Below are 18,862 nucleotides of genomic sequence, written 5' to 3'. Positions count from 1 at the left end.
GAAACATTGAAGGGTGGCAGGGTGTCACTTTGACACCCTGTTGCACCCCTCAATTGTGTATGGGTGCACATGTTGCAGACATACATGCCCTAAGGGCATGTATGCCCTAAGGGCATGTATGTCTGCAACATGGCACTGTTGGAAAAGCAAAAAAAAAATGCTTTGTCCAAGGTTTTCATTATTTACCACCAACTTGTAGTCGGTGGTAAATAACGAATCCTAAAAGGGGAAAAGCACTCATTTGAGTGCTCCCTACATAGCAAAATCGGTAATTTACCGATTCGGTATTTTAAGAAATCGGTAATTTACCGATTCCTTAAAATACTGATTCGGTAAATTACCGAATCACTAAAATGCTCACCTACATCTCATTTTCCAAATACCAGTCAGTAACGGCCGAAATTACCGAATTTCCGCCGTTACCGACTGGTATTTGCCTACCTACATCTGGCCCTTGGTATTCAATGTTGTTTTATGATTCATGAGGCCCAATGCTATACTCGTACACCTCGGGTCCCACTGCTAATACAACTATTATTGGGTGTTCCTTTGGACTGACAAACTCTCTGAAATCATCCCACCGATGTCTTCACTCTTGCTGTTGGTATGATATACAGGAACCGTAGCCATCGAGGAATTGGTCCTTAGAGTTCTTCTATTTCATCACTTCCTGTATAAATCCCACCCAATCGTATCAAAAGCCTTTGCTGCATTAATAAAGGTCACCATTGGCTGTATCTCATACAGCTTCCTTTTAAGGTATTTCTGCCTCAGGCAAAGCCTGTCCAAGTCCAGGTGCACAGGGAGGGTTATCACCAGCTGGTTCTGTATTTTTCCTTGTATTTTCACTTACAGTTCAGCATTATGAGAAGATGGTATCGGGACACATCAGGTGTTTCCCAGTCTGGTTTTGGCATCACTACTAGAAGACCTTCTTTGATTGAGGGGGCGGTGACCCTGCTTCAGCATTGTGGAGTTCTATCCAATGTGGGACAGTTAGCCCTTCATGTGTATCACACGCATTCGGACAATAGGCTATCCATGCCCGGTGTCTTCCCAACATTTCCTGACTTAATGGCATTTTTAAAATATCCGTTTTAGTGTAGGGAGCTTCTAGATAGTCTCTCCTTTCTGGGTTTAAGGACGTCAGCTGTACGCCTGTCATGAAGTCCAATAGTTCTTCAGCATCTTTGACAGGAACAGTTCCATTGATGGCATCTCAGGAGTATCTACAATATGCATATTATTCTTCCATAATCTGCCTTCAGCATCTTCTGCTCTATTTTCTAGAGTGGACTCTGTCTTTTAATTGGGTGTGTAATTCTGAAATCTCTGGTCTAATGGCAGGTAATTTGCTAACGTTGATTTTTTGCTCCATTGCTGTTCTACCTTCATGAACAGCAGTTAATATCTTGCTGAATATATCTTCTAGATCTTCTTTTCAAGGAGCCTCTGGGGGGTTGCATAATGTGGCAGCATTTACTTCTCGCTTTGTGTTGAGGACAGTAGTGGCTCTGTGGTAGATACTAGTTGTTTATCTCAAAAGCAATTATCTTTCTGCTACCACAGTGTGTGTGGTGTGTTCAAATAACTCTGGCTTATATTCTTCAATTAAACAAGTATCTCGCAAGACCTCTCATACATTCTTTAGTGTACAATTGTTATGCGCATCCGACATGCACTTATTCTAAATCAATTCACTATCTGGCATCAGGATTGTCTTCACAACCACCTGCATGCTGTGATTTGCCTGTGTTGAAGATATTCCAATGGTGCTACTTATAAGGCGCTATTACATAGCCATGCTCTCATTGCAATGCATGCCTTAGGCGGCTCCCTTCCTTGCCATCTGGTGCTTTGGCACCACTCGGGTGTTTTACCTTGATGTGAGTACAACCATGTTTCTCTCTTATGATGTCAGACACTCTGCTGGGTTTCTTCACCACCCCTTTTGTACCACTTTGTTCGCCATAAGTTGGCAGGGAATGCTTAGACGTGAGTCCCTTGCGCACTTTGCCACTGGATTCAAGCAAGCCGGGCTGAAGACGGCTGAAATGCCAGAAACCGGTCTTCGGAAGCTTGTTTGCGGTCCAGGGAAGGCATAGCTTGGCAGTTCGGGCTCGACTGTTCCCATGAGGCACAGGGTCAGACTGATTTGCATATGGCCATGTCTGAACTGGGGTGGCGGAGTGAGCTAAAGAACGATGATGGATTAAACCCAGATCTGTTGACTGGGTGTGAGTGTTTGATTGGTTCAGATGCTCCGTCCATCACCACCCCTTTTGTACCACCAGGTTTCTTCAAGGGGGCCGGCCTCTCTACCCTCGCTTTTGGAAGAGGTGTTGGTGATCCTGTGTCTGCTCCTTGTATTAAGCCTGAGCCCTTGGTCTCAGTTTACCAGTTTCATCGGACATCACATCCGCCTTCCTCTTCTCCTGCACATTTTCTTCAGCCTCCGGCCATGCACAGTTCCAGCGTCCGGCAGCGGGACCCTTGTAACCAATGCTTTTGTTCACTTTTCTTTCGCCTTTCTTTCTTCAGCTGGGTGGGCCCAAGTTATTCCAGCCACACCAGGGTGTTTCACTTGAACATGTAATTACTGTATTATTCAGGCCAGAGATGGGCGAGCCACTAAAAGCTTGAGCCAGGCTCAAGCCCGAAGCCTGACTTTGGCTCAGTTCGAGGTGCTGCTGGAACCTCAAGCCCATAATGAGCTGAGCTTTCCTATGGCTTCTGCATGCCACTCTCCCTCTACCCCGGATGTAGTGTTACAGTTAGAGCTGCCGACTTTGGATCTGGGGAATCAGGTTTGAGTCTTGTGTCGGCTCAACATCCTGTGATTCTGGGCAAATTACTTAATCTCTCCATGCCTATAAAAAAGAAATATGACCTTATGTAGTGTAACTAGTCTCTGTAAAGTGCTCCAATACCTTTGGGCTGAGTTCACACTATATAAAAAACTGAGGAAAATGCACAAAGAGGTAAAAAATAAACAAATAATATAAACAAGGATTGGCAAATCTAATAGGCCTCCCCTATGCAAGAGCTATTGGCTTTGGCAATATGTTTTAGCCATGTTGTGTACCAGTGTGGCTGCTGTTCAGCATGGCTAAAAGTTAGTGGCATGGGATTGGGGGGTCGATTGTGGTAGAGTGGAATGGGGTAGATTGACGTAGAGTGGGGTAGAATACAGTCGGTGGGTTGGGGTAGATTGGAGTGGTGTAGATTGAATTGGGGTAGATTGGGGTGGAGTGGGGTAAATTGGAGTGGGGAGATAGGAGTAGTCTAGGTTGGGATAGAATGGAGTGGGTTACATTGTGGTAGAATGGAGTGGGGTATATTGGAGAAGAGTGGAGTGGGTTGGATTGGGGTAGTTTGGAGTAGACTAGACTGTAGTGGAGTCAGGTAGATTTGAATGGAGGGGAGTGGGGTGGGGTAGATTGGTTAGATTATAGCAAGGTTGAATGGAGTGGAGTGGGGGTAGATTGAGGTAGTTTTGTTGGTGTATTGGGGTAGATTGGATTGATGTGGGGCAGGATGGGATTGTGTGTGGTAGATTGCAATGGGGTATATTGGGGCAGAGTGGGGTATATTGGGGTAGAGTGGGTAGACTGGGGAGGAGTAGATTGGAGTGGAGTAGGTTGGGGTAGATTGAATTGGGGCATATTTGGGTGAAGTGGAGTAGATTTGGTTGGAGGGGGTAGATTGAAGCGGAGTAGATTGGAGTTGAATGGAGTAGACTGGATCGGAGTAGAAAGGGGTAGAGTGGAGTGGGATATGTTGGGGTAGATTGGAGTGGAGTGGGGTTGATTGGAGTGGAGTAGATTAGGGTGGTGTGGGGTAAAGTGGGATAGATTGGAGTAGGGTAGTTTGGGGTGGAGTGGGGTAGGGTAGATTGGAGTGGGGTGGATTGGGTTTGATTGGACTGAAGTGTGGTAGATTTAAGTGGCATGTGCTAAACTGGAGTGAAGAGGAGTGGGGTGGATTGGGTAGAGTGGAATGGTGTGTGGTAGATTGGGATAGAGTGAAGTGGGGTAGATTGGGCGGATTACAGTGTGTAGACTGGAATGGGGTAAAGTGCAGTGGAATAGAGTGGGTGGAGTAGAGTTGGATAGATTGGAGTGGAGTGAGATAGTTTGGGGAAGAGTGGAGTGGAAGGGCTAGATTGGAGTGAAGTGGGACAGCTTAGGGTGGAGGGGGGTAGATTAGGTGGATTGGAGTGGGGTAGATTGGGTGGAGTGAGGTACATTTGAATGTGGTAGATTAAGGAGTTATGATTGGAGTGGGGTAGTTTGGAGTGGGCTACAGTGGAGTGGGTTGGATCGGAGTCGGGTAGAGTGGGTTAGAGTGGGGTGGGGTATATTACAGTGGGGTAGAGTGGGTGGGTTAGATTGCAGTGGAGTGGGGTAAATTGGGGTAGATTACAGTGTGGTGAGGTGGAGAGGGGTAGATTTGAGTGAAGTATAGTGGGGTAGATTGAAGAGGGATGATAGTTTGGAGTGGGGTAGATTAGAGTGGAATGGGTTGGATTGGAATGGGGTAAAGTGGGGGTGGGGTGGAGTGGGCCAGGGTAGATTGCAGTGTGTTGGGATAGAGTGGGGTTGATTGGACTACAGTGGGGTAGATTGGAGTGGATTGGAATATGTATGGGTAAATTGGGATGGGTTAGATTGGGGTGTGGTAGATTGGGGAGGGGTAGATTTGAGTATGGCAGATCGGGGTGGGGTGTGGTAAATTGGAATAGGTGGATTGGATGGAATGAGTTAGATTGGAGGGGAGTAGGGTAGATTGGAATGAAATAGAGTGGGGTAGATTTGGGTAGAGTGGAATGGGAAGTAGTAGAGTGGAGTGGGGTAGATTGGAGTAAAGTGGGGTGGGGTAGATTGAGTGGATTGGAGTGTGGTAGATTGGAGTGAGGTAGAGTATGACGGAGTGGGGTAGATTAAAGTGGAGAGAAGTTGGATAGGTTTCATTGGAGTTTGGAGTGGAGCAGGGAAGATTGGAGTGAAGTGGAGTGGGGTAGATTGTGAGGATTGGAGTGTGGTAGACTGGAGTGGAGTGTGGTAGATCGTGGTAGATTGGAGTGGGGTAGAATGTGGTAGATTTGAGTGGGGGTAGAAGGGTAGATTGAAGTGGGGTGAGGTAAGGTATGTTAGAGTGGAGAGAAGCTAGATAGATGGCAGTGGAGTTTGGAGTGGAGTGGGGTAGATTAGAGTGGCGTGGAGTGGGTATATTGGGTGGATAGGAGTGTGGTAGATTGGAGTGGATTGGAGTGGGGTAAAGTATGGTGGAGTGAAGTTGAGTGGAGTGGGGTACATTAGAGGGGAGAGAGTTTGGATAGATTGCAGTGGAGTCTGGAGTGGAGTGCGGTAAATTGGAATGGAGTGGGATACATTGATCTGGGGTAGACTGGAGTGAAGTAGAGTGGAGTAGGGTAGATTGGAGTAGAGTGGGTTTGGATTGGGGTACATTGGAGTTGATTGGATTAGGATAGATTGGTGTGAAGTGGGGTAGACTGGGGTAGATTGGAGCATGGTGGAATACATTTGAGTGGAGTGGGTAGATTGTAGTGGGCTGAGGTTGATTGGGTTAGATTGAGTGTAGTGTGGTAGACTAGAGTGAATTGGGGTAGAATGTAGTGGAGTAGGGTTGATTGGATCATAGTGGAGTGGATTGGGGTAGATTGGAGTGGAATGGGGTAGAGTGGGATAGAGTGGGGTGGGGTGGGTAGATTGGGGTTGGGTAGATTGAAGGGGAGTGAGGTAGATTGGGTGGAATGGAGTGGGGTAGATTGGAGATGAGTAGATTGGGGTACACTGTAGTGAAGTGCAGTGGAGTCAGATAGATTGGAGTGGGGTCGGGTATATTGGACTGGGGTAGACTGGAGTGAGGTAAGTGGTGTGGAGTGGAGGGGCATAGAGTGGTGTGTTGTGTCGTGGAGTGAGTGGCGTAGATTGGAGTGGTGAGACGTGTTGTAGTGTCAGAGTGGAGGGGCATAGCATGTCGTAGAGTGGAGTGTCGTACAATGAAGTCACGTGGCATAGAGTACAAGGTCATAGAGTGCAGTCGCGTAGTGTGAAGTATGCCTTGTGGTTGAAATAACCATTACATTTGCACCAACACACGAATTTACCGCACACAAACGATAATGCGTGCATATATCATCACCTAGTGTACTGATGTGTTTTGATCCTATTCAAATATTTGTTTCCACCAAACTTCAGAATTACTAAAAAGTGCTTAATGTTCACTAATTAAAAAATTTTTGCGTGCTAGAAAAAAAAGAGCATCCTACACCCTCTCCTCTTACATGGATACGCAGCAGGGTGTCACAAAATGCATCTCACTTTGAAGTGAGAGAAAGAAAAGTAAACATCAATCTTCCTCAGTAGACAGACCGGGCGCACGCTTTTCTTACTGCGGCATATGGAGCGTTGAACATTGCAAACACTCACCCCCAGTCAACTGATCTGGGCTTAATCAATCATCATTCTTTAGCCCACTCCGCCACCCCAGTTCAGACATGGCCATATGCAAATCAGTCTGACCCTGTGTCTCATGGGAAAAGTCCAGCCCAAACTGCCAAGCCATGTCTTCCCTGGACCGGAAACAAGCATCCTGGGACCGGTTTCTGGCTAATCAGCCCTCATCAGCCAGGCTAGCTTGATTCCAGTGGCAAAGTGAGCAAGGGACCCATGTCTGGGCATACCCTGCCAACTTAGGGCGAACAAAGCAATACCAAAGGGGATGATGGACGGAGTGTTGAACATTGTAAACACTCACCCCCAGTCAACTGATCTGGGTTTAATCCATCATCATTCTTTAGCTCACTCCGCCACCCCAGTTCAGACAGGGCCATATGCAAATCAGTCTGACCCTGTGCCTCGTGGGAACAATCCAGCCCGAACTGCCAAGCCATGTCTTCCCTGGACTGGAAACAAGCATCCTGGGACCGGTTTCTGGCTAATCAGCCAGGCTATCTTGAATTGTGAAACTAGTCATATTTGGATGCTATCCGGTGTGGTTTTGATATCCTATGTTGCCTTTCAGTGTAAACAATGTAACCTGCTGTTTTTTTGTAATCTTGTGTTATCTTGAGCTATGCTATTGTGTTGAAGTGCAGTGTTGTTACTTTGTTATGCACTGTTATTACTTTGTTATGCTAAATGGCATTAAGTCTGCAGATATTCGTTGCTGCGTGATGCCCTGTGTGTTTTCTGTCTTTCCACGTTATGGGTAACATCCACTCCTTGCACAAACCCCGGAAGCAAGGGCCCAGGTACCTGTCACATCAAATACTTCGAAATCATGAAACTCCCCCGTCGCTTCGTCTATGACCAAAACGACACAGTCGTACACAATTCAGAAAGATGTTACTCAACCTGCCATTTCATCTCCTGGAGACCCACAGTGACCTTTGCCGCCAGGTGTTTACAAAGGGCACGGTTCCCCTCCACCTTGACAGCAGGGCTGGTGTGCAGGCCCAGCGCTGCTCCCCACTAATTGGGCGCCCTGCCCGGCCGCTCAAAGATTAATGCGATGCTCTTTAGCTCTCGACGTGTGTGCAGCCCCCGCCGCCCTCCTCCTGCGCCTGACTCCCCGCAGCCCGGGCCTCGCAGGGCGCGCTCTCCCAGGGAGGCGCGTGTCATCCGGCATCATCGCCGGGAGCGCGCGCTGATCCCTTCCCGCGCTAACCTGACGCACTCGTTAATAAATGATGCCGGGTCCCCCCGGCGCGTGCAGCCTGTGCCGAGCTGATCAGAAGCTGGAGACAAAGGCCAAGGTCAGGATGACAAATGTACCCGTCCTCTGAAAGGAGGGCACTGATGGGTGGTGTTCTGGCAGAAGTCACCAGGCTTTTTTCCAGGATTTGGAGTGTTCGGATTTTAATGTGGAATATTCGGGGCAGTTATAAGACAGGAGAAGAAAAAAATAACTTCTTATTCTATCAGGGAAAAAAAATATACTCCCTGTGGAAACTGAAAACCGTCCCAAGCGGGCTATTTTTCCGGGATTTTGGGCCAGAATCGAGGCACGTGCAGGAACTGTGATTATGCAAATTCTTGCCAGGGAGCAGTGAGCTCTCGTTATGGGTCTCGTGAGATTTTAAAGGAATTCTTAAAATAATGCCATGCACCTAAAAATAGAGTTGCCAACTAATCCATGTCATTGGGGTCACCCTCACCAGCCTTGTTTAATTCACCGTAGGGCATCTGCAGGCCCATGCTGATAATGGGATCAGCCGGACCACAAGTCCCTGAAGTCACAGGGCTTTAGGCTAAAAAGTCAGGGTTAGCTGAAGGCCAACACCTGCATCAAATAGTTCCTGGGGGGAGAAAGCGTAAGCCCAGCCCAGGAAGGTGGAAGCAATACAAGAACCCAGGGTGAAGGCTGGACCAAAGACCGGAGAACCCAGGGCACAAGTCCTAAAAAAAGAAGTGGGGGGGGGACGCTGTCACCGGAAGTGACGTCACGACAGGAAGTGACGTCACAAAAAGTGCTGAGCTCCTCGTCCCAGAGAGGCCAAAGAGTGAAGTCCAGCTGTTTGGCAGAGTGGATGGTGCCCCCTCGGTAAAATAAGTGGGGGGACGCCGTCCACCCGCATGGTACCCCGACTCGAGCCCTGGGAGAACCCAACCAGCCTGAGGGCCCAACCACAACAAGTAACCCCTACCCCCCAGAGGAAACAGCAGAGGAGGAAGCTCTGAGAGAGGCAGCACCAGCCCTGGAAGCTGAGACCCTACACCGGATCAGGTGGCTCAGTGGACTAAACGTCCATTGCAGGGACCTGAGTTCAACCTCATGGTCACAGGTTAAAATCCCGGCGGGTCCACTCAGCCTTTCATCCATCTGAGGTCAGTAAAATGAGTACCATTGAGTTGGGTAACAATGAACATCTGTTATTCAGCGGCAAGAGACCTCTGGGTGAACGTGCGCTTTACAAATACACGTGTTATGTTATGTTACACCGGAGGAAGAAGCTGAACCCACACTGAGACGCCAGCGAAGCCATGGCGGCAGAAAATGTGAGGAAAGGGAAAGAGAAGTCAGACCCTAAGGACAGTAGTGGCGAAGAAGAGATGCCTGATGAATGGAGCCAAATGAGCATTTCTTAATTTGTAAAAAAAAAAAAGTGCCAGAGCCCTCGTTAGGAGGCCACTGCAGTTTGCACCATCCATTGCCCCTGTCAGCGCTGCCAATGACACAACCAACACAACTACTAACCATCACACCCCAACAAGTGTGACAATTCAGACTATTCCAAGCTCCAAAAGCTATAAAAATTGCTAGGGGGCCAGGTATTAGTAATTTTTAATACATATTGAATTAATAAATAACTGATGTGTGCTCATCTCTGTAATATATTCAAACAGCACCACCATGTGGCAAACTGTCATAAGTGCCGGTGTTGAGAATTAAGTGCAGGTGTCCAGTACTGGAAAGCACCAGCTTAAATTAAGCACTGCAAATGTGGACCCAGACCTCTCGAGGCAATATACAAGGAAGAGGCAGTGCAGACAGAGATAAAAGAGAAGAGGCGAACAATGGTGGAAAGAAGACAAGGACAGCTGCAGAACTAACCTGCCCTCAGCAAAGGCAAGCCCAAGCAGTAAACAAGAGGAAGGAGGAGCTAAATCCAAGGACGAGCAGGAGGAGGTCAAGGTCAAGTAGGGAAGACTTCTAGAAGTAGAAGAAGCTCTTTTCATTCCGAGCCATGTCTTGGCTGTTGAAGCTGTAGCAAGCAAGTTTTTATTAAGCTTATGCATGACATTTTCATTGTTTCACTGGGCCGATGTGTGACATTTCACTGTTGCATGTGACAGTCACAGTTTATATCACAAAAAAGCAGGAATTGTGATCATGTAATCAGGCGGACATCATGTACAGCCCATTTTTCATTGCCTGAAATTATCTGTAAACCGTGTAAATTACCAATCAAATGCTTTGCGGAGAACCTGACAGCATCAGTGCCTATCGCAGTTGAGAAAACATGTATTTCTATCCATTGTAAACACATTTATTGATAGCAGGTTTTGTCTTCTGCATGGGTTGAAAGGAGATGTGGCGTTCCATCTAGAGCTGCTGACCGGAACTGGGGAAGCAGGTGTGAATCCTGATCTTGGCTCAACATCCTGTGATTCTGGGCAAATCATTTAATCTCCCTGTGGCTTAAACAAACAAAAGAAAGGTGCAACATATTCTGATGCTCATGTAAATCCCCCTGGCCAGGGTCATGGTATATAAAACCACAAAAAATCACTGTTGATGCACACAAAGTGACCAATTGGTGGGAGTTCCTGCATACTGCTGGCTTCGAGTTGATACTCTCAACACTGAGACCCTACGCCCCCCAGCACACTAAATTAACTTGTTGCCTACCAGTGCTGCATCACTGATCGTTGGATGCTCGATCTGCAATCCCAAAGGCAGGCAAGCTCAGGACTACTATGAAGTCAGCTTTTAAGGAGCCAAACTCACACACTACATGTGTGTTTGCTCTGGGTCTTGATGAACAGAATCAACCAGAAAGTGCACGTGCACAGCCATTGACCGACTCTAGAGTGCTCGAACCTAAGAAAAACGATTGCTTGCAGTCGGCCGGAATGCCATCTATCTACATGACCACAGCAATAATTTAAAAATCTAAGACAAATTCAGCAACTAATAAAGTGCATTTCAAAATGCCACCACAACTTGCCACAGAAGTGGACGGTAGTGATGAAGAAGAGATGCCAGACGAATGAGCCCAAATGAGCATTGCCTAATTTGTAAAACAAAATAAGTGCCAGGGCTCTCATCAGGAGTCCACCGCTGCTTGCACCACGCATTGCCCCTGCCAGCGCTGCCAATAATAGTATCAACACAACTATTAACCTTCACACCCTACACGTGTGACGATTCAGACTATTCCAGGCCTCCAAAACTATAAGAATTGCTAGGGCGGAAGGTATTAGTCACTTTTAATATATATTGAATTAATAAACAATTATTGTGTGCTCATCTCTGAATCACACAAACAGCGACACCTTGGCCTGCCTACCCAGGAGCATTCCCATTGTGTCGGCAATGTAGCAGGAAAGAACCTATGGGAGGTCAAGTGGCACTTGGTCTTTCCACAGATGGCAGGCAGCTGGAGGAGGAAGGTCAATTCAAGGGATTACAAATGAGAGCCATTCACAGGGAGCTGAAGCGTAGCCTTCTGACTGTAGATAGATTTTACATAGATAGATATTGCACAATATTTTTGCCACACAATGCTTTTGATAATCTTAAAGAGAATACTATTACCTCCTTGTCTGTCTTCCTCGTCACAGTCCTAACCAGTGAGAGCTTGTGTCTTATCCACAGAGTTCACCCATATTAGTAAAGAAATTGATTTCCTAAACCAAAATGGCCCCTACAGGAAATTCCAGTCTCATGACTTATAAAGGTGGGACCACAACCTTGGATATTCCTGTTATTTCTGCTGTGTCATCACTGATCACCCATAACAAGTTAGGTAGTTCTTTATTTTGTATTTACTTAACATTACAAATTGTCTCTGTCTAGGCTATTCCTGCTGTGCATCAGCCTGCTCTAGCGGCGGTCGCCATTTCTTCGTAACGGTGGGATTTTTTTTAATGGATAAGCTGCCTCTCTTGTGGAGCGATTGGGAGGCAACAGCTATCTAGATTCCACACTGACCCGTCATTTGTCCTCCCACCTTCAAATAGTCATTCTTTAGGATTAGTTGAGGGGGTGGAGGGTTTGAGGGTTGTTGCTGGGACTTGTTGGAGGGAATGCCACACCCATGTCCCCACCCACAAAAGAGCTGGTTTAGTCCCTCAGAAGTAGAAGGTGCCCAAAAGCTAGCTTGCTTGAAGCCAAACCCTAGTTGGTGGCGTGATTGGGGTAAGCAGTTTTCGATCTTCATCTGACATATTCAGAAGTTTCTCAAGTTGAGAGCTGAAAACGTTTAAACCATTAAATGGCAGGTGACTTATTTATTTTATTTTATTTATTTATTTTATTTTATTTATTTATTTTATTTAAAAGGTTTTATATAGCGCTGCTGGACCCAAGAGTATCAGGGCGCTTTACAAAGTAGGTCAACATATCAAGATAAGATTAACAATGTGCAGAATACTCACATGGGATAAAACATAGCATTCAAAGGAGCGATGAGGAGAAAGAAACAGAGAGATCATTAAGGGGACGATGAATGTTGAAATTTAAAAGAGAGATGGTGGTGTAGAGTGGGGGAGGGAGAATAGGAGAAGAGGGAGAGGGGTGGGTATAGGAGTGAAACAACAAGGAAAAAAGAGTGAGCAGGGTCGGATTCAGTAACATTAGGTACCCCAATATTTGTTGAGAAGAAGTACTTTGAGTCTGTGTTGGATCTAAAAAGGTACAATCACTATATCTCTCCTCAGAGGATCAAGATGGTGAATTTACAGAAGGTATTACCTCTCATTTTGTCTGGCTCTTTTCTTGCATCTATAGATCTTTTCAGTGGTTACTTTCATTTTCTTATTCATCCCTTTTCTGAAAGACATTTGAGATTCTTTGCATTGGGTCAGCACTTTCAATTCTGTGTCCTTACCTCTGCTACAGGAGTGTTCAGTAAAACCCTAGGTCCTCTGGTGAAAATCCTTCATTCTTTGGGGTTATGACTCTTCCCCTATTTGGTGATTGGTTATCCTCTGCCTCATCTTTTCTCAAGGGTCTACGAGCAGTCCAAGTGCTTTGCAAGTGTCTGGTCAATCATGGGTTCATCTTCAAAACCAAAACGTCTCATCTTCTTCCAGCTCAGGAAATCCAATTCATCAGTGCCCTGTTCAACATGGGGTCATGGAAGATGTTTCTTTCCCTCCCGTGACAGCAGCGGTTAATGAGTCAAGTGAGAAGTCTTTTCCAATCACAGAGTGCTCCGGCAAGAGACTGGTTGAGAGTCCAGGGGAACATGGATGCATCCCTCTGTCTTGCTCCTTGGGCTTGGAGGCACCAGTCCCACTTGCTCTATCACCTTCTTTCATGTTGGAATCCAAGCTCGAAGGGTTATGACCTCCTGGTTCCAGTTTCGATGCTGGTCATCCAGAAACCGCAGTGCTGGCTCAGTCCTTTCGAATCCCAAGAAGGGAGTGCCCTCACGCTCTACCCTCACATTGATAATAACGGCAGATGCTAGTTCCTAAGGTTTGGGATAACTCTGGAAGAACAATCAAGTAAGGGAAGTGTGGACAGCAGCAGAGTTTATCATGTCTTCAAACTGGAAGGAACTAGCAGCAGTCTACAAGGCGCTATTAGCATTTGCTCCTTTGGTCAGGGGCAAATCAGTGCAGATACGAATGGACAATCAGATGTCCAGAGCCTGTCTGAATCATCTAGGAGGGACCCAGTCTCCCCTTCTTGCTCTCCTGGCAGATCAGCTCAGAGCCTGGGTGGAGGAGTATCTTTTGGCTCTGACAGCAATATATCTTTCGGGGAGGGAGAATGGGCCTGCAGATCAATTACTGATCTTTCTCTGTCCGCAGGTCATTGAGGATATTGTTCTAAGGTTCGCGCTCCATGGCTAGACCTCTTGGCCTTTCCCCAGGATGCTCTTCTGCCCAAGTTCTGCTCTCCATCCATGTCAGCAGGCATGGAGGGTGGACGCAATGAGATTCAGCTTTCCCCAATATCTTCTCTTCACATTTTCCCTCTTCTCAGGAGGATTCTGGCCAAAATCAGAAGGTAGCAGATAGATTTGTTGTTGGTGGTTTGAACATGTGGAGTAGTGTGGCTCACTGGTTAGAGGCGGCAGACCCGAGAGCAGAAGTCGGCCTGGGACCAGGGTTCAATTCCCGACGCGGCAGGGTCGTGGACTTGGGTCAGCAGACTTGATAATTCTCGCTTCGGTGCTTACTCTAATCAGGGGTTCCACTCGGCAACTTTGGGCATTAGCTTGCCTAATCTCCACAACGACCCCATCAACTCTGGGGATGCCTGGCTCCACCTTGGGGACTCCCAGCAGGGACCATCCCACAGGGAAAGCCAGGACGGGTTCCCCAGAGTTATACAGTGCCAGGAGACCTACGGACGGGTAGCAGTGCGCTTTACAAGCTCAAATACATTTACATTTACATGGTCCCATCAGCCCTGCTTTCTCTGCATATCCCCTCAGTGGATGTTTCCATTGAATCCTTCTCCACTCAGTTTTTTTCTCCTTTCTCAAAAGTATCTCAAAATGCTGTATCTGTTGGTCTGGAAATTGAAAGCAGGAGGCTAAAGGCTTTCAGGGGTTTCTTCAGAGATTTATTTCCCTTTCAACTCAGAGTTCCAGAGCGAAGAGCACACTCAGGATTTATAAGAGGCATTGAAAGAACTTTTGTTCCTGGTGGCCCGCTAGAAGGTTTCTTCCTGGATCTTTGCAGGGAGAAGATATTGGAAGTTCTTAGGGATGGTTTCCTTTTTGGATTATTTGTCTCCACCCTGCTTAATCAGTGGGCAGCAGTTAAGGCTAATTGAGGCCCATCCTTGCTACAGTTTGAGCCCTTAGCTTCTCATTTACTCAGGATTTTCCACTTAAAGAGGCCAGTTATACATTATCCAGTCCCACCTTGGGATTTGCAGGGCCCTCCGTTTGAGCCTCTTTCCTTGGTCTCTTTAGAGATTTTAACTCTCAGAGTGTTCTTTCTCTTATTGTTACCTCCAGCCAGAGGGGGAGAAAAACTGGGACATTTGTTTTAACATCCTCCCTTTGCGAGGTTTTTCAGGATAAGTTTGTCCTACGATGTGACCCTTCTTTTTTTGCCAAATATACAGTCAGCCTTCTGTCTCTCTCAGGACATAATTCTGCCAGCCTGTTTTCCTTCTAGGTCTACGGATGAGGACAGTCTCTGCCATTTTTGTTACATTGGTTTAGCAAATAAAGGCCAGCGTCCTACTACTTTGGCTCTAACGTGTTGGATTATGACAGGTATTTCAGTTGCCTACTAGAGGTTGGGGTCTCTCTTTACCCTGCAGTTCAAGGCTGTTCAACTAGGGGAGTAGCTTCCTCTTGGGCAGTATTCAAAGATGCTCAACTGAAGGGTATCTCCGCAGAATACACTTGGTTCTCGCCACAAACTTTTATTTTTCTCATTATAAATTAAGGATGAGGGAAATATTTTCTTCTGATTTTGGGACAGCGATTTTGTCTGCAAATCACTGAATATTTGATTTGGATGATTATTTTCATGGGAATAAATGAAGATGCATTTTTTGGAGTGTTCTGGTATCAATTGTTTCACAGTGGCTTTGGTATACACTCACTTGTTATGACAGTGTCGAGGAAGACAGATGAGGAAGGTAATGTCTCGGTTACTTACCGGTAATCTTTATTTCTCTGAGTCGTAGTCTTCATCATCATAGTCCTAGATCTATTCGCTCCCTCCCAGGGGGAAGAAGGGGAAAAATATCACATCACTAGAAGAGGTTTGGCATTTCAGGAAGATACAAGGTTTCAGAACCACCTTTACAGGTCATGTGACAGTTATTTCCTCTGGAGGCCATCTTGGGTGGGAAAATGATTCTGCTTATGTGGGCACACTCTGTGGATCAGACAGGAAGTGCTCACTGGTTAGGACTGTGACGAGGAAGACTATGACTTGGAGTAATGAAGATTATTGACAAGTTATTGAGTCATTTCATTGGTTGAACTCAGTTTATTTGTGATGGGACTCCGGTAGTGCGCCGATGCAGGAAAAATGAGTGAAATGCTTTGCCCTAGCCTGAGATAAGTGGCAGAGCTGTAAAGCGAAAATATGAGCACTGTCTTTGGCGTGTAAATTGTGCCACAAACGTCCTGTAAAGTAGATGAAAATACTTCAAAATTCAAATGTGTATTTCATTAATATGTTGAAACTATTCCCTTTGGTACAAACAATAATGTCACCCATTGAGTGGCATTTATTAGAAGTGATATTATCTACTCATGAACTGGCAGACATTAAGGAACCGTACTGACTGCAACGCATTAGTGACGCGTGAGGCAAGCCAGCTGAGTTGTACCTCTTACAAATCGCCTAAATTGTTATTGCAAGTGAAGCATCATTGTAGTATATTAAAAAGCTACAAGAGAGCCTTTTGCGCAGTGCACACCGTGAGCAGAATTATTTCAAGGGGCTCACAAATAGGATAATCAAGGGACTGGAAGCACAGTGAAGTAAAGTAATTGTCTAGTATCTATCAGTTAATCAGGTGTATTTGTAGATTGCAGCGTTCACCCCATTGGCGGCTCCTCTGCTAAGGCGGAAGAGCGCCGCCCCACTACATTTTTTACAATGGAAATAGGAAAAATAAAATGATAATAACACTACGTTTTTATCACTTTTTTTTCTCCTTGTCATGCAGCTTTATGGGGCGGGGCTTGGCTGCCGTCACAGCCAGCAAGGGGGAGTGGTGGGCACTTAAGTGAGCATGACGGTTTGGCTGGCCCTCTTGGGCCGGCCAAATAGTCCTGCGCACTTTACATGTTCCACACCAGGTATAACACAGCCTGGTGAGGAACATGCTCAGGCTCCCTGTCCCCATCTGAGCGCCGATCCACAGCGCTCAGACCAATCACAACTCTGCATTGCAGCATTGTGATTGGCTTAGGGGAGCCTGTGCTTCCTGCTTCAGAGGAAGACGCGAGGTGGTGGTCCGGCAATAAGGTATTTCACATTTGAATTTATTTTCAATCCCACTCACCCGACCTGTGCTACTTGGTGGCAGCCGCCACTGGGTTCACCCCTATAGGTTTCTTGGCACTGGTAGGATAATTATTGCACTAATGAATTACTGATTTTTAAGACTTTTTCTAAAATGAAAGATTGGAGGTAGACGACAAAGGCTATTGGGTAAGGTGCCCCATACTTTTGCGGTGTCCATAGAGAAAGGTCTATCATCACAGGGAGTGGATATTTAGGAGAATTTGTTGACTAGATCTCGGGCTCCTCTGAGATTTATGCCAGTAAAATATCTTGGCCATCAAATCCGGTAGTTGCGAAAAAACTGCTTTATCCGGTTGTGACCGCGAAGGTGACTCTGGCATCTATTGGAAGCCAGTGTAGGGCTGTCCTGGCTCCTGATACTGGGTCAATTTTTCTGGCCACAGATAAGACACAGTATTCTGGACCAGTTGTAAACCCTCCAGATGTTTCTAAGGGCCTGCCAGAAAGAATTACCTGTGGAATTACCATAGTTCCATCTTGATTGAATAACAGTTTCAATTACTGGAATTCTGATTTTGCTTCTAGAAAAGAAAACCTCTGCCATAGCATTATCGGATGGTACCGTGACATGATTTTCTGACATCCATCAGTAAGTAATTGTTAGCCTGTTTGCTAAAGGGGAGGTGGCAAGTGGATCCCAGCTCTCTGCTTTTAAACATTGACCAAGAGAAAGACAAGCTATTGTGACGCTATTCTGCTGAAAAGGGGGCTGGTGAAGTCTCTCTTGGTGCATGGATTGTTGTGAGAGCTCTAGGAGAGGCTGTGAGCACGAGGGGGGGGGGGAGGATGCACGTCTGTGCACACTCAGCAAGGAACCTAGGTTCTGACACAAGAGTATGATTGCGGTGCTTTGCACTGGCTGAAACCCCGTAGATCCGCAGAGCCAGATTAGGGGGAAGATCGTTCTCTCACATCGCAGCCAAGACCTGGAACGAGCTACCGGCAGACATCAGATGGTTCAGGAAAACCATCAAGACCTGGCTCTTCGGCTGAACGGAGCGTCCCCCCTTGTCCCCCCCCCCTCCCTCCCAGCGCCTTGAGACACTCACGGGTGAGTAGCGCGCTCTACAGTGCCCTGGTTGATTGATTGATTGATTGTGCTTTTGAGTGACCCTTCAAATGTCTCCTTTGTTGCTGGCTTCTGGCTGGGCCTGCTGGACAATGTAGCAGAGATGTTCTTCATCAAAGGAGGTGTTTTTCAGAAGGAGGCAACAGGATTGTGGTCCTTTACAAATCTGTGCACAATTCAGAAACAGTAGTTTTGCACTCTCAGACCCCATCATTCACTCCGGGGTGGCATTTTTGCACTTCAATTTCTGAAATGGTTAAATGACAGTGAGATCTCCCATGGAGGAACTGATGAAAGTACACACATGTCCAGATTGCAGCTTTCCTGCTTGACAACGCTACACTCTCTATAGTTGATAATAGGGTTGGATTTGTGTGCCCCAAATTCCCACTTATTGTCTCGGTGATGATTCTGTAGGGGCAATTTAAGTCATATTGAATTGAAATGAGTAATAGTTTTTTTTTTTTTTTACTTTTTATTAAAGTTGCAAGTGCATATTACAATCACAAGGTTCTCTTTAGGGTGATAATTCGCAATCTTACAATCTTGCATCTGTATATCATAACAGCCACCTTTTAGTCATATGAATAGTATGCGATTAATGCATGGGTATGCCAAATCTGTTGACCATATATCCTTACGTTTGTCTTTTGCGTATAATCTTAAGAACCTCCAGCTTTCAGTGCATGCGTTAAAACAACCATCAATATATAAACAACAAACAGTAGAAAGAGTCATCCTAGGTAGGTACATTTGAACATCGACGTTGGTCTATATCCGTCCCTTACACCCCACACTGCGTCATAGTAGAATCTGCATTTGAGCTGCACAGTGTCCGCCAGGCCAAATGCAATAATCACCCCCCCCGCCATCTATTCGTCTTCCCCTTCAGAGTCTAGGTCTTCTTCTTCTGGCAGTGGTTCACAAAGGTCCCCCCTATAAGTGTTCCATGCTGTCCATACCTTATTCCATTTGCGGGGGCAGGCCCTCATTACATATACTGCTCTTTCGGTAATCATCAGCTTGTCCATGTTGTTACCCCACCTATAAGCTGTAGGCAAATCTGGTGCTCCCCACT

This window comes from Lissotriton helveticus, chromosome 9 (assembly GCF_964261635.1).
Source record: "Lissotriton helveticus chromosome 9, aLisHel1.1, whole genome shotgun sequence".
NCBI classification, from domain to species: Eukaryota; Metazoa; Chordata; class Amphibia; order Caudata; family Salamandridae; genus Lissotriton; species Lissotriton helveticus.
The sequence above is the reverse complement of the archived record's forward strand: the minus strand, read 5'-3'. Positions refer to the sequence as shown.